Here is a 14,778-nt window from a genome sequence, read left to right on the forward strand (position 1 = left end):
TTAGAGCTGCTTAAACTGTGGGAAGCTGCCACATTAACACTAATCCCAGATGGGACAGGTAAACAGACCAGATAACATCTGTGCAGCAGAATGTAAACACTCAGATTTCTGTTCCTATTAGTGCAGCCTGTATGAGCACTGAGCTTAGTCTGGAAATGTGCATATTGCAAGAAGAAACCTTTTAATTGTATCTGCCTAAATTACAACACTAGGCGGCAAAAGAAGAGGCATATATTCAGGCTTTTTATCAATGTTGAAACAAAGTGTACACTGTTTTCTCCCTGATGAATTCACTTAAAGCAAGTCAACGTTATGGGGAGATCAACAAAGTTATTCAGATGAATTCAACATAAATCTGTGTGAACTGAAAACGCACACACCACCTATCCAAAACTTTCCATGGGGCACTTTTGCCATCTCTACAGCAATAAAACCAACAAAAAAAGAAAGGAAAAGATACATTTCAGAAGCCATCAAGTTCTGCTCAATGCATTGTGATATTGCGGTGTCTCAATAAAGTATTGCTCTTCTGCTGCCCCAGCTGTTCTTGTTTCACATACAGAAAGAGTAGGTAATTTCTTGACTGCAAAATCAATACCCAGTTCTCACAAATGGAGTTTGGAAGTTGTATAAGCTATAAAGGAAATAGAATTTGCATAGCACTGCCATTTGATTATTTATTGTGGCACAGGGAATGACAAGAACAGTGATGAAATGGCAGACAACCAGTGTCATTTTCTAATGAAACCCTTTCAAAGGACGGGGATGAGGCAATACGGTGGGTTTACATTTCAATTCCCGTGCAATCCAGAGAGGAATGTCTTTGTATTTGATGAGTAAGAAGATTCAATTAATTTGCTTGGAAATGTGTAAAACAGCAATGAGTGTCGTACATACACAAAAAAAAGACTACATCCTGACGTTCTTATGGAGCCATGGATAACTTCTTAATTGAAATGCATTCAGTGATAGGGTGACTGTACAAAAGAGCTGTGAGACCTGACTTCACCCCATTTCCCTTCTTCAGTATTTCACAGGCAATTTCTTTCACGGACTTGTCAGGTCAAATTCACATTATGTTTTCTGTCAGCTATGAGTTCAAAGGAAACTTTGATGGAGTGCATTTTAACAAGCCAACGCACGCTCTGAACAGAGACTAGGCAGCTGGTTTCCCATAAGCTCTGAGGAATCGGCAACTGCTTATTTTATTATTTAGGCATAGAATTCTTCAGAGGGTTAAGGCTCATTTAGCTTGTAAAGCGTGAATGCTTGTTGTGGATTCCAATTCTGTGGTGCAGTTTACCTTTGTTTTAGCTGTTAAAAAACATTTAAAATATGTTTCCATTGGTGTTGCAACACTGACGTTCACAATTCTACTTCTTGAGATCTCAAAAAGGAACGACCCCAGTTATTATCATAAAACATTTGTACATTTCACTCTTCCAATACGTTTGGCCATTGGCTAGAGGATCAGCTATTCAACATATGCTTTATGATTACTGGCTTCATTACCATATGTTGTGTAACCACATGACTGGTAACATCCAATCATATGCATGTAAGTGTTGAATGTGGCCATGACAACTTGACGTTTATCATTATTAAAATATAAGTAGACATTTTCATCCAACAAATCTTTGTTCTGTTTCACATTCATTTCTATTCAAGCTTGTACATGTATTTTGCACAAAGTCAGGCGTGTTCCTGTTTTAGTGCTCTGATTTATTTGCAGGTCATAGCTTACATTAGTTGAACTTTTACCCATTTGATCTGCTCGGTTTGAAATGGAGAGGTAATTATTTTTTTGCGTGTCTTATTGTTACATTTAGTATATTATCAATACAATACATGACCACACACTACTGCGTTTACATATTAAAATTAATATTCATACATGACTCGCCTTAGAAACATGACTTTACATCCTTTCGCTTGGCTGAGTCCAAGGCATTTTTGTAGGACAGAAATGTGTGTCCTTAATTGTACTCTGCTGACACTGTGATGACATTTAGGGATGTAAAGCAGATAGGTATCCAACCCTTACAGTTAGAACTACTCAAAAAGTGTGAAATCTGTTAAGAGGTAGCAATTTTCCCCATACACTTATGGCGTAGCAAATTTAAATTTCCTTGCTTCCCCGTATACTTTATAGGTTAGATTAACAGAGGCTCATCAAATTATCTCCTGGAGGTCGAAAGTAAATTTGATTGTAGCCCTAAGTACTTTACATAGAAAAGGGATCGAAATTCTGGAGGGCGGAAAGATGAATACCAAGATGTTTGGTGAACTACAACAGATTGATGATAAGCTGACAAAGGTGAGAGCGAAGTATAGAATGCTTGCCCATGCTACTGTAGCTGGTGGGATACATCAGTCATGACTTTTTGCTTTTGTCCTCATTTCAAAGAAAGGAACCGAGGTCGAATTAAATATATCTTCATAGAAACTCTGGTCAACAGGATTTCCTTTGAGAACAAGACATCAGTTCTACCATGCAATATCCCAAATGGCAAGTCTAGACATGTACAAGACATGCAACAAAAAACAGTTTAGGCCACAATTGATAGATTTCAGCAGAATTGTCCACAAAGCTATTTAAAGAAGGCAAAACAGATGTCTGGCAGGAATATAGACTAGGAGAGTGAATAAGGAGGAGCTGTGTAAAATTGTTTAGCTAGTGTGTCAACAGGTGACTGAAAAAGGCGTAACACAATGAGGAAATCTAACGGGGTCTGGAAAGTTCACACAAAATGCAAGGCCAAACAAGTGAACTGCAGCGAGACAAGACAATGACTCCTTGGTTAACATCAATATTGTACAATGTCAATGGTTAAGGAGCTTAATGTGCTTTTATGTGGGTTTGTGGGATATAAAATAGCACTTTTCTTACTTATTGTTTTGTTTTGGCAGCATCTAGCCTATCAGACTGTGATAAACAGTATGCACATAGTGAACAACTGCGACTTTGCAGAATGAGTAGGGCCTATCAAATACTTTCACTGCCATTCATTCACATTGGGTCTGGGGATTAGGAATGTTATCTTTTTAAAAGTTGTTATAACTTTTAAAATGCAAGGAAAGACTCCCGTGTATTTAGCTATTTCTGTATTTAAAGAAACTACATTTAGTTACAATTAATTATACGTGCTCAGTGTCTGTCAGTCAGAAACCCAAATCTTTTAAAAGGTGGTTATTTTTTCACCATGTTCTTTTTTTTCAAGAGTAGCTAAAGTAAAAAGAGATGATTGAACTGAATTGATTTACTGTATAAAACCTCAAAGGTAAAGACCCCTGGATCATTGATATTTGTGGTGACATGAGTACAGAATGGGGACATGCGTATATTGAATAAGTGGAATATTTTTATGCTCCCTTGGTAAACTGATATTGATTTTGTCATTATTTAAGGGACCATTGTGACAAAAGATGCATTACCTCTAGTGCAAAGAGGACACAAGCTATTGAATTTCCTAAAACAGGTGCAGCACAGAGTATTTAAATCACTAGTACTCAATATACGTGTAGCTATGTGGTGCAGATGGAGAGGGATTTGTATCGACAGGTCGCTGCAGTGTATCTTGCCAACACAGATAGCTTGAGATATTGACTTCCATAATAGGCTTCCGACATGCTGGAATAGGGATAACTCTGGGCCTTCTTCCAGTTGTCCGTAGGATGATAATCATTAAGAATATGCGCCTGCCAGAGTCTTTGTCTGTGGATTGTTATCACTCGAGATTTCCACAAATCTGGTCTATAATCCTGGGTAAATCATCGATAATCTTCTGTATAAAACCACTTCCTAGTGAACAATCCTCAAATCCCTCCAAATTTCAGATGATTAAAAAACTTCTCCTTGTGGTTTTATTTAGAGTTAGTATGTGGCTTTAATGACTCAGCATGACTGACTTAATGAAGAAATAAACCTGATTGTCAGAAAAGTCAAGGTGTAGGGAGTCATACATATGGCTACTAGATAATGTATTCACTTTAAATAACAGGATATGTGTCTCTATTCTTCTTTTATATCCTGCTTCCCATCCAATACTAACTTGAATTTTACATCTAACAGAATTTAACAACATTGAAAGGTTTGCCATGGACTAAACTTTGATTCAACTCTACAGGTAAAGAAAATTTACTTTGAAATCATACCCATATTTCACACCATTATTCATCAATAAGGGTTCTAAAAGCTTTAAGAAATAGACACTTTGGATACAACATGTAAATAAAAGAAGGTTACACTCAATACTTGGCACATATCAGCATGTTTTGAAACTGACAGGCCTTTGTTAGTAGCCTGCTTCAACTGAACATGCTACTCAATTGAAAAAGCTTTAAATGATCGTTGCAGAGCCGAGTTCAGACAGAGCAGCCAAATAAGACTTTCTTGCCTCTCAGTTGTTGACTTCCAACCTTTGAATTTGAGGTCAGACATTGACATTATAAAGGCTTTTGAAACTGACAATTCTCTCAAAAGCATGACGGTAAAACAAAAGCAGCTTTCAGCAACTGAATCAGTCCAAAGGGTTAGAAAGGTGGGCTCAGGAAATCATCATTATTCATCCCTTACTTGAAAACAAATTAAAAAGAACAATAAAAAGAGTGACTGTATTGGTGTCTCTGTCCCTGTTAATCTTATCATAATCTGTAGTAAAAAGTGCTAGTGTAGCATTGACAGTATATATGCAACCAACCGGGAGGAGCATTTTTCAACAGGACACTGGATAACGACCGTCCAGACACTAGCAAAAGGGTTTTTGAAGGCAAAGTAATCACCATTTATCTTACACTATTTAATAACTGGACAGTGAGTGAGAGTACTGTCTGCTCGGCTGTAGAAGATGAAGCACTACATAGCTCTGGAAAACCCCTTGAAACACCATGCCTTTTAATCCTGTTTCTTAATGGAGATAAATTCCTGCACCGCTATTGAGGCTTAAGGGAATCAGTACAGTGCTATTGCCAACAGCAACAAATCCCTGTGGGAGCATTTGGATAAGCTATGCACTTTTTAAAATGTGTCCGATAGGCAAATCCGTGCAGAAAAGCAATGATTGAGAGCTAGTAATGCAAAGTATTGCATTGACTCTGAAAGTACGGATCGCTGTCCAATGGGTTCCGATGAAGAAATGTAAAGCTTTTTTTTGCATGCTATATAAATTCAAGCTGAATTTTGCAAACCATTCACGCTTTAAAACACAATTTAATCAATGAGTGTTTTATACATACTAAATGGCTACTTAATATGTATTATAGTACTATTATTAGGAAAATACTGATGGACAGTCTGCTGTGGCGTTATAATGGCAAGTAAAAGATTATTCAGCATAATATTTATATTTTTCACATTTAAACATTTACACCAAACCACCAGGAAGTGCTCCCTACGCTGAGAAAAATATCTGTAGTTGCCAAACGGTGGTACTACAACTCACCCGGCCTAGAAAGACTTTTCCCCATTGACTTACGTAGGGAAAGAGACTTCTGTAAATTGGTGGCTCATTTTCTTTTTCAAACTAGATAAACTACCCAGTATTAACCCTTATTTGAATCCTAAGTAGTAAAATGCGCTAAAAGCCAAATCCAAATAAAATGTTTCTCTCGAATCATTATACAGAGCTGAGAGCCGGGAGATCGGGGGTAGTGCTTAAGGGAAAACTCAACTGCTTATGCTCTCGGCATGACGAGTAATTTGTGATGAAAATTAAAAGGAGAAGTAGCATGGTGTTTTTAGGGCCTATGTGTACTTTAGGTTAACAGGCCTACAACATGATGTCCGAACCACGTCTAAAAGCATTTTAGTAAAAGATAATATACCTGCTCAATATGGCCACAGACTGTCAGTTAAACGTACTCCTGATTCTTGGCCTGTCTCCTTCAAAGTCTTTCGGAGCTCTTTTGTAGTTTTGGAATGCAGACTGGTATTCTTGGCAATAAATACATGTTGTTACATCAAAACAAGTCCCTTCCGATTGAAATGACATATTGTGTCTTTTATTTTGGAGGATACTCTATAGACATTTTATCACACATTGTTTGTTTTTTTTGCAACTGGGCAAGCTGTAACACACAAATGCTTAACTTGTGTTTAATCCACTTGTCTTTTGTGTAAATCAACATACTTTTTACAGGATGAAAGCTGTGTTTGTCTCTAGGGCACATGCAGTATTTCTCCTCTGCAGCACTTGCATAACCATGTACAGTAAATCCAGGTCCTGTATCATTTCAAGTTAAAATGAAAAAGATCCACGCATAACATTAAAATGCTTATTGACAGAAGCATCAAATACATAACTAGGGTGATATATTTGCCGGAACTTTAAAATGTTTTATCCGCACTGCAGGGACACTTATCTATTCCAAAGACGTCGGAAGAATCAGATCTTGCAGCCTAACACATTATTCCACTTTCCTTTGTGTTGCCTAATAGAGAAAGTTGTCTTTAGAGAGTTCTGCACAGGCCGGTGTGATGAGATAAGCAGTGCGTGTCAAAGGTCAGCTTATCCCAGAGTTCTCAGCTCCTCACTCTGGTCTCCTGTGGATGTTATGGTGAGCTCAGAGCAGAGAGGTTTGGACGTTAAGTAACCTTCAGAGCAAGTGCAAAAAAGCACAACTGGCAGGGTATGCGAGGTCAAATGGACATGCTGAAACTGAAGACTACTCTTAAGAAGAAAGATCATTTGACCCATGTTCTCTTCATTTACTCTAACACTGGAACTGTGTGTGTCATGTCAGAATCACAAGAACTGATAATTTCTGTTTAAAATGTGAATAGCGCTCAACTGCTACCCACAAAGTAAATCCAAAAGTTATTATTGAACTTCGTAGACTTCCAAAAATGGGAGGTTTTCCTTTCAGAGAAAGTTCACTCTGGAAATTATTGGTGAAAACGTTATTTACTTACAGATAAAAACATGATCATGATTTTAGTTTGTGTGCTAATAGTTTCTTGTTTTATTTTGAGAAGTTTTCCCTCTGTGTCTTGTCCTGTTTTACTTCTTCTCTTTTAGTTGTCTGCTGATTGTGTTCACCTGTTGCGTCCAGCTGTGTCTTGTCTTTGTGATTAGTCTTGTGTGTATATAGTCTTGTCATCCCTTGTGTTTCTTGCCAGTTTGTCGTTGTTGTTCACTCTGTCTGGTCCCCAGTCTTCTCCTCGGCTGCCCTCCCGTGTCTCCTAAGTATTTTCGGTTTGTTTGCTACTTTTCATTTATTTAAACTTGCTTACCCCTGCAGTTTGTGTGTTTTTTTAGGTAACAGCTTTTATTTTAATAAAGCTTGCTTTTTGTTCATTCTTATTCTGATATCTGTCTCGCCTGTTTTATTCTGCATTTGGGTCCTGCCTTCCTTACCCCACCGTGACAAAGACATTATAACTGTGAGCAGAGATCCTAACTCAAAAGACCACATATGACTTTTAAAGAGACAAACATTATTTATACTGTTAGAAAAAGCAAAAGTGAAGTCTGAGTTAAATGTTTTTGGAACTAATGAGATAGGGTAGCTTCTCCGTCTTTCCAGACAGTGTTTGGTCTGCAGGGAATGAGACTTGTCCTCAGGATGTCTGAGATTTCAAAGTCCATTAGAGTTCAGGGGAGGCTACATTAGACAGAAACTACCACGCTGAGAAACATGTAAGTAAAGGAATCTCACCGTTTGTTCCTGAAATATTGAGGCAACAACTGTAAATATACTACCTTTTTGATCATGTATATGTCAAAACATGCTCAAAATCATCTGTCCTTTTAGTTCCGCAATTTTTAACAGTCAGTCAAGACATTTAGCAGATTCCACTGAAGAATTTGTTGGAGTCTTTTGCTCATCTTTATAAATACATTTATCTACATAAAAAAGATCTGATCCCTTATCAGATGTTTTATCCAACATTTATGTACATTTCTAACTGCTAGGCCACGTAAACCGCTGAATTATTAATGTGCTAAGCCTACTTAAAACATGCTTTATTTCCTCTGGGACCCTGTAGTATGATTAATAATGTGATGCATTTATCACTACAGATAAGACTTTACTGCGTCATCCAAGCTTGATGTTTTGATCTAGCGTCTTTAAAGAAAAAATGTTAGTGTAAATAAAAACATATAATGAAAACGTGTGTTAATCCTTGATTTATGCCAGAACCCTCTACCTCACAGTTACCCTAATGTAGTTTCATCTTGATGGCATCTAAAAACAGATACTATATTATGTAAAACCTGCTATACAAGATAAAAACATCTTTGTGAAAAAGTATGAAAATAATTTGCACCCAACACTTTCCCAAAAACGATGTACCCTACAGTATCTGATGCTCAGCAGATGCTTCAATGAACCCTGTTGAAGGTGAACACACTAACATAAATCCGATGACCCGAGGAGAGAAAACCTCAGCAGTGACAATCTAATGTGCTACTATACCTCTTTAGGGCCGAGGTCTAGCTATATCTCTGCCAGGTATTGACTCCGCTCAACACTGCTTAGTGTCCCAAAATGTGATCCCAGTTAAGATTGTTTTTTGCTGCCTAAGGGGAAGTACACAAATACAAAGCGGTGGAAAGAAGTGCTTTAGCCTGCATCACATTCTTAATAAAAACTCATGCTGTAGTGTATGTCATGTGTACTTCATACATGTGTACTTAATATAAAGTGTTGGACTAGCATTATCTTAATGTGGGCTTTTGAAAAAGGTGACATGATCTGGTTAGGACTAGCATTGCCAAGTGTACAAAGCGGTAAAACATAAAAACCTCGGTTGATGAGTAATCCTCTTTTTGTTTCTGCAGATTTGTTTATATTGAAGAGTGCTAACAAGTACCTGTTATTTGTGGGTTTATGGCTGTCGGTACAATTGTTTGTAATAAGCAGATAACTTGCGCAAGAGTTTCACCTTTTGGAAAATGCCATTTGTAAAGCCGCTTTAAAACATTAACAAGCTGTCCTTTATAACATAACAATTATTTAGCTGGTATCAGGGCTTGGTTTGTTTTTTTAATTATGACTAATGAAAAATAATCATGAGTGAAGTGAAGACTATGACTAAGTGGGTAAAGGCAAATAATAGAACAGTTTGAACAGTCTTGTAGGTCATAAAATCACACCTCATTAAAACCAGGAAATATATACTTCATTCAGTCAGTATGACATTATTACAAATCAAAGGTGATATCCTCTACCACCATATGGATACATTACCCAGCCCTAGATGAGACTTTTAGCAAGAGCAGTGTGTGGGATCTTCTTTTCTTTAGACTAAAGTACAAGTTAAGGAACAACTGCAACTTAACAAAAATGTTAAGACCTCTCTTAGCCAATCAGTGAAGATGTTTCATCAGGTTAACAGGCAAAGTTTCATCTAATGGAGAGCACTGCCGTCTGTTATTCTCATAGAAAATATTTAAAAGACAAGGATAGACATGCAGAGAAACACTATAACAACATTGAAAATGTCCAACCATGTTCAATCCAATAGGTAGAAGTATGTAATACACCTTAAGACATACACAATGCCCAAAGTTTTAAATAAGAGACCAGTAAATCTAACATGTAGGTATACAGTGCCGTAACATCCTTAATCATGCAGCTATATAACTAGCTTTGTACACACACCTGTCGTTTCTCCACAGTATTCTGATTCTGAGTACAGTTAATTAGGAGCAAATACAATGGTAACTGCTGAAAACCACACTAAACAGCACTAATGATCAACATCGCCTGTGTACTGCACGTTTATATATCGCTGTACAAGCTGTTTGGAAGGCGCCCAGCAAATCTCGTCATTCCATCCGGGTGGCAATCTGGGTTGTTAACAACCTCCTTGTTTTCCATCATTTTACAGAGGAGAAAAGTGACAAGAAGAAGCTAATTAATCCAACAATCATCCTGTGATTATTATGCTCTCATTTCCCCACTGCCTCTCCCCAGGAGTGCAATATATCAGCGAGATGGAACAGGTCGGTCAGTGCATCAGTCGACACTCGCACCAGAAAAGATATTAAGCGCAGACAGGACAGCTACTGGCAGTGCGGACTCAGACAAGGTGTTAATTGATTAGGGTGGAAACGGAGCGCTGGGGCCCAGCCAGTTTACCACCATGATTAGACAGATGAGAGGCTCATTTATAAGCTCGACAGTCACACGATAATTACTAAAACACACAGTAATGTATGCAACTGCAGCTGGGAGCGGTGATGGACAGGCCTGGGAAGTGTGTATGTGTGGGTGCAGATCAATGATGCTAAGAACTGGTGGTTATATATAAAGTTCAATAAATAAATAAAGGTCCATCTTCTTCTGTCTTCTATCTTCTTATCAGATAAACACCAACATAATTGCGTGTCTCATTCAGAAAGATCAATACAGGAACAGTGATAAGCTACAGGACAGACATTGTAATCAGTAAATCAGCATATATTCAATAGGTATGCCCGACTTTTAAATGTTGGCTGTAGCCACTCAATCTATACCTGAATCCTTAAGACTCACCTGCTTCTCCCAATCAATGTGTCCTTATGTGTGATTGATAATTGTGTACATTCAGGGCCAGATTTACATAAATAAAATTGCAGGGTAAATTTATGCTGCCAATTTCATTCAATTTGCGGTTGCTTTCTGTGTGTAATTACAGTCTGATTTGCCAAGGCAGCAGCAGATGTGTCTCAGACTAACTTCTACAAAGAATCAGCGAATGCAGTCCAAGGCTGGGAAGAGATCACGTCCCTTAAAAAAAGATAGTAAATAGAAATACTTGTAGACAATTATTTTCAAAGCACTTACGGAGGCTTCAGCCTTGCTTTATCAGTACTTGTAAATACTCATTACATTGCAATGTAGCCTCAATGCATAGGCCTATTTATATTATTAATGGAATATGAGTCATTAACCAGAAATAGGAATGAGGAACATGAACAAGAAATGAAAAAAAGTTACTTAAGATGAAAAACAGAGAGGCAGATAGAGCTGAATTGGGACAGAGCAGCCCAGCAGTAGCTCCGAGTGCAGCAGGTGAAGAAAGGACGGCTTTGATTGATGTCTCGATAGAAAACCGAAGTAAGGGCAGCTAAATGCAAATGATGACTTATTAAAATAAAGCAATTATTAGCCTGTTCATGCAGTTTGTAAACGTGAAGTATAAGGCATAGGTCTTTCGGCCTTGGGGTGCCGTTATCTTATCTCCCTTATAGAGGGGCAGCTGGGGCGCATTGTTGATGCCAGGCTATGACCGAGCACAAGCTGACATGAGATAGTTATTGTTCAGGGACATCTAGAAGCCCTTCTCATCTGGAACGTAGGTTCCCTGGCGCACATTCTTTTCCATGGACGACAGCTCTAGTTAGATTCAAGGTCCATATTTGTCTGGTCTCGCTGATGAGGAATGTTGATTATACACTCTGAACTGGTTAAAACCTCGTATTGTTGTAGAGTTCTCCAGAATTGGTCGGGTAACCGCTCTGTCACCTCGTGGCTGCAGCAAATGTCTTGTCAACCCTCCGGCCGTAACTTCATAATAAACCTTCAGTGTTTGCCATCAAAGTTCCAGCTCTCCGGTGTCTCTCTGAGTTTTGTCTCCATTGCTTCAGAAGTTTCTATCACAAAAGTAGCTGGCCATGTTTAACTGCACACTGTATCAAAACATTTGTTTACAAACTCTCATCGAATCATGCAATATAATCAAAGTATTATGTATCTTGTGCTGAGAACTTCCGAAACAGATGTGTTTTTTTACATTAACTGTCTTTGTGCACAGTCAAAAACCTAGCCTGTGCATGCCTAAAAAGTTTTAAAATACTATGTTTTTATTGAAAATGCACAGGCTTGGGAAGTAGTAGTAGAGCTTTGACTGAATAAATGAAACTTGGATTATACTTTACGAGTATAAATGTGCGAGATTGTAAACACTTGAACGCAATCTTAACTATAATTCATTCCACATTTCTCTTTTTGTTTCTGTTAAATGCAGAGGTAAGCATGAACAACAATCATGATTTGAAGGTCACATATTATACTGTATTTCAACAATACATTATAGGTCTCAGATATATACAAAACCTGTCTCTGAAGCATTTGCTCAATAGGTCATGAATTATAGCATTTTTCCAAAAATGCTGATTCTGTGTCTGTAGCTTTAAATACAAATGAGCTGCTGCTGGCCACGCCCCTTTGCTGACGTGTTTCTGGCTCTCCGCCCCCCACCCAAGCAGCTCCATGGTAATGGTGAACACTGCAGAAGAGAAGCGTTGCACAATGTCCAACGGCGGAAACTCAGCAATGCCATAATTTTTGCAGCCTAAAACAGAACAGCGTATAGTCTTCTTCGACATCCTGCTGAAATGGGTCTACAAAAATACACAGACTCACAAAGGTGCTCTGGGAGGGGATTCAGGTAAGATCTTGGGCGGGAGCTTACTGTGGTTGGTTTGTTGCAAATGCCGTACAACCCATAAATGACTTCAAAGATGAACCAAAACATAACTCACCATACTTTTTGGGCGGCTTTCACATACTTGGAAAACATCAGGAGGGAAAAAGAGACAACCTTTTTTGTTGCCACTTTCTGAGTTTCTTAACACACATGGGAGATATTCAGCTCCGGAAAAATCAACTCCACATGTTTCTTAAATCTCAATCTCTACATGTATGGCAGCCATTCCAGTGTCTGTTGAATTTCAACACAGAAAAGTTATCAGTAGATTATAGAATACAATATAATGATAAAATAATCATTTAACTCAAAGACTATAAATAGTAAAACCGGAGAAACTGGTAATGCAGAAGTGGTCTCTTAATTTGTTCCAGAGCTGTATATATGTATTCAATATATTAAAAAAGTGCATTTTTGTATAACGTAGTAATTAAAAAAAGGTAATTTTGTGGGTGAAGTATTTTCTTTATCGTTTTAAAGAAAAGTTAAGAAAGTGCACTTATTTGTTCGATGTCCCCAGATACAATGTTTTGTGGTACACTCATTGATCCTTTCAAATATGTGTGGGATTTGGAGATGCAGGGAATATTATTCAAAACTGATTTAAAGGGTACTCAGCATAACTCACAACTCAATCAAATATTTGCAATATTGTCCCTTCTTATGTTCACATAGTACTCAGTATGACGGGAAAGCTGACTTTTCAGATAACAGGCCAATTGGCAGACTGGTGAGCCTGTTTGATAATCAAAATGCATAAGTCCAGGCTAAATAAATGTCCCAAACAAGACACAATATTCATAGTTTCTCCATTGTTTGATAAGATAAGGTTTCCTTGTTATGAAGTGGCAACAGCAGCATGCAAAACATCAGAGTAAGTGCATATTGCTCTATGATTTGTAGTGTTTATACACTGTGAATAGAATTAAATCATGGGATTATTCCAGGGATGAATTTAATTTGTGGTTAAAGTGGAGCTTAGTGGAGGTTTACACATAATGGGAAAACAGAAACATTAAAGGATAAGTACAGCAAGTAAGTGCATTTATTCACTTTGTTCTTTTATTCACAAATGTTCTCAATGTCACAGCATTCTCCAACATGCTCACAGGGATAGAAATATAACATGACGATAAATAATTAATGAAATACAAAAGAAAAGTCTTTAAGCGTTTGCAAGAAATCTCTTCCGTTTCTTTTTGGATTGTGTAAGACTCATTTCACAGAGAAGAAACTGTGCTTTTTTCCTGATGCTGGCAGGGATTTGCAACAAACTGCAAAAATAAAGAAGCAGCCCATTAAGTGCTAGTGAACAGAGTTTTTTTTTAAAGCATCCAGTAATTTATTTTGTACAACAAACATTACTAGAGGATATCTTTTTCTTGTGCTTTCCCACACAATGTAAGAACAGCGGGAAACGGTTACAGTATATGTTAACTTGATAAACCATATTCAAATGCCCATGAGTCTTCAGAGTCCTGGCTCTAAATCTCCACTCTGTCATCTCTTGGTACAGGATGGAAATTGGACCGATATTTTGGTCTCCGACAAGTGTTATGTTGTTGCAATTCTGCAGCTTTGTTTCAGACTGTGTATGAAGTAATTTTAGATAGCGGACAATATTACAAAGGTCCAATTCTACCTACAAAACAATGTGATATATGTGTGACAAGACTAGACCGTGATTGTCCGGCCGGTTTGGAAAGTAGTAATTCATTTGTTTGTGACATGAACAAGCCCACAGGAAATGAATAAGTTGTTTTCATGAGCATTTGTTTTTGGTAAAACAGCAAAAGTTCACTTGCATTAGCTAAGTACCAACATCTGATATTAAATAAGCTTATTTGTAGGAAAGCTGTTAAAAATGTAACTTGCAAATAGAAAAACTAAATTGGCAATGTTCAAAGACACAATCTGGCAGGAGCTGAACGTCACTGTTGAGAGTTATGTAGATACTGTATATCATAAACACTCAAGGGTGGCCAAAGAGATTGGTTGGATGGATTGACATGGCATTGACTACTAACACCTACTGTATGTTCAAAAGAGTATTCATGATAATGTTTTTGGGCTAAATTTAATCTAGCAACATCAAGGGGAAAATTGCAGTTCCAATACTTTGTTTGATCCCTCAAATGTATTTCATCTTTTCCATTGGCCTTAGCTAGATATGTAGAAATTTAAAAAAATAATCATATGCCTCCACGATGAATGAAAAATCCACGAAATAAATATTGATGAATACAAAATAAATATTGCTGTGTTCAACAGCAAAGGTAAATCCACATATCTGTATACCATCTGTTACATACTGTAGCTTGTGCAGTGTAATTCAAGTCTAATTTATCCAGTCATATTCT

The 14,778-nt window shown here is 37.6% G+C and overlaps 1 protein-coding gene across 2 annotated transcripts in view; it reads right to left on the bottom strand.

The window, feature by feature from the left end:
• astn1 (astrotactin 1) overlaps nucleotides 1-14,778 on the bottom strand; it is a 337,331-nt gene that overhangs the window by 192,568 nt on the left and 129,985 nt on the right. The window lies entirely within an intron of this gene.

The sequence above is a fragment of the Eleginops maclovinus genome, chromosome 6 (genome assembly GCF_036324505.1).
Source record: "Eleginops maclovinus isolate JMC-PN-2008 ecotype Puerto Natales chromosome 6, JC_Emac_rtc_rv5, whole genome shotgun sequence".
In the NCBI taxonomy this organism is placed as follows: Eukaryota; Metazoa; Chordata; class Actinopteri; order Perciformes; family Eleginopidae; genus Eleginops; species Eleginops maclovinus.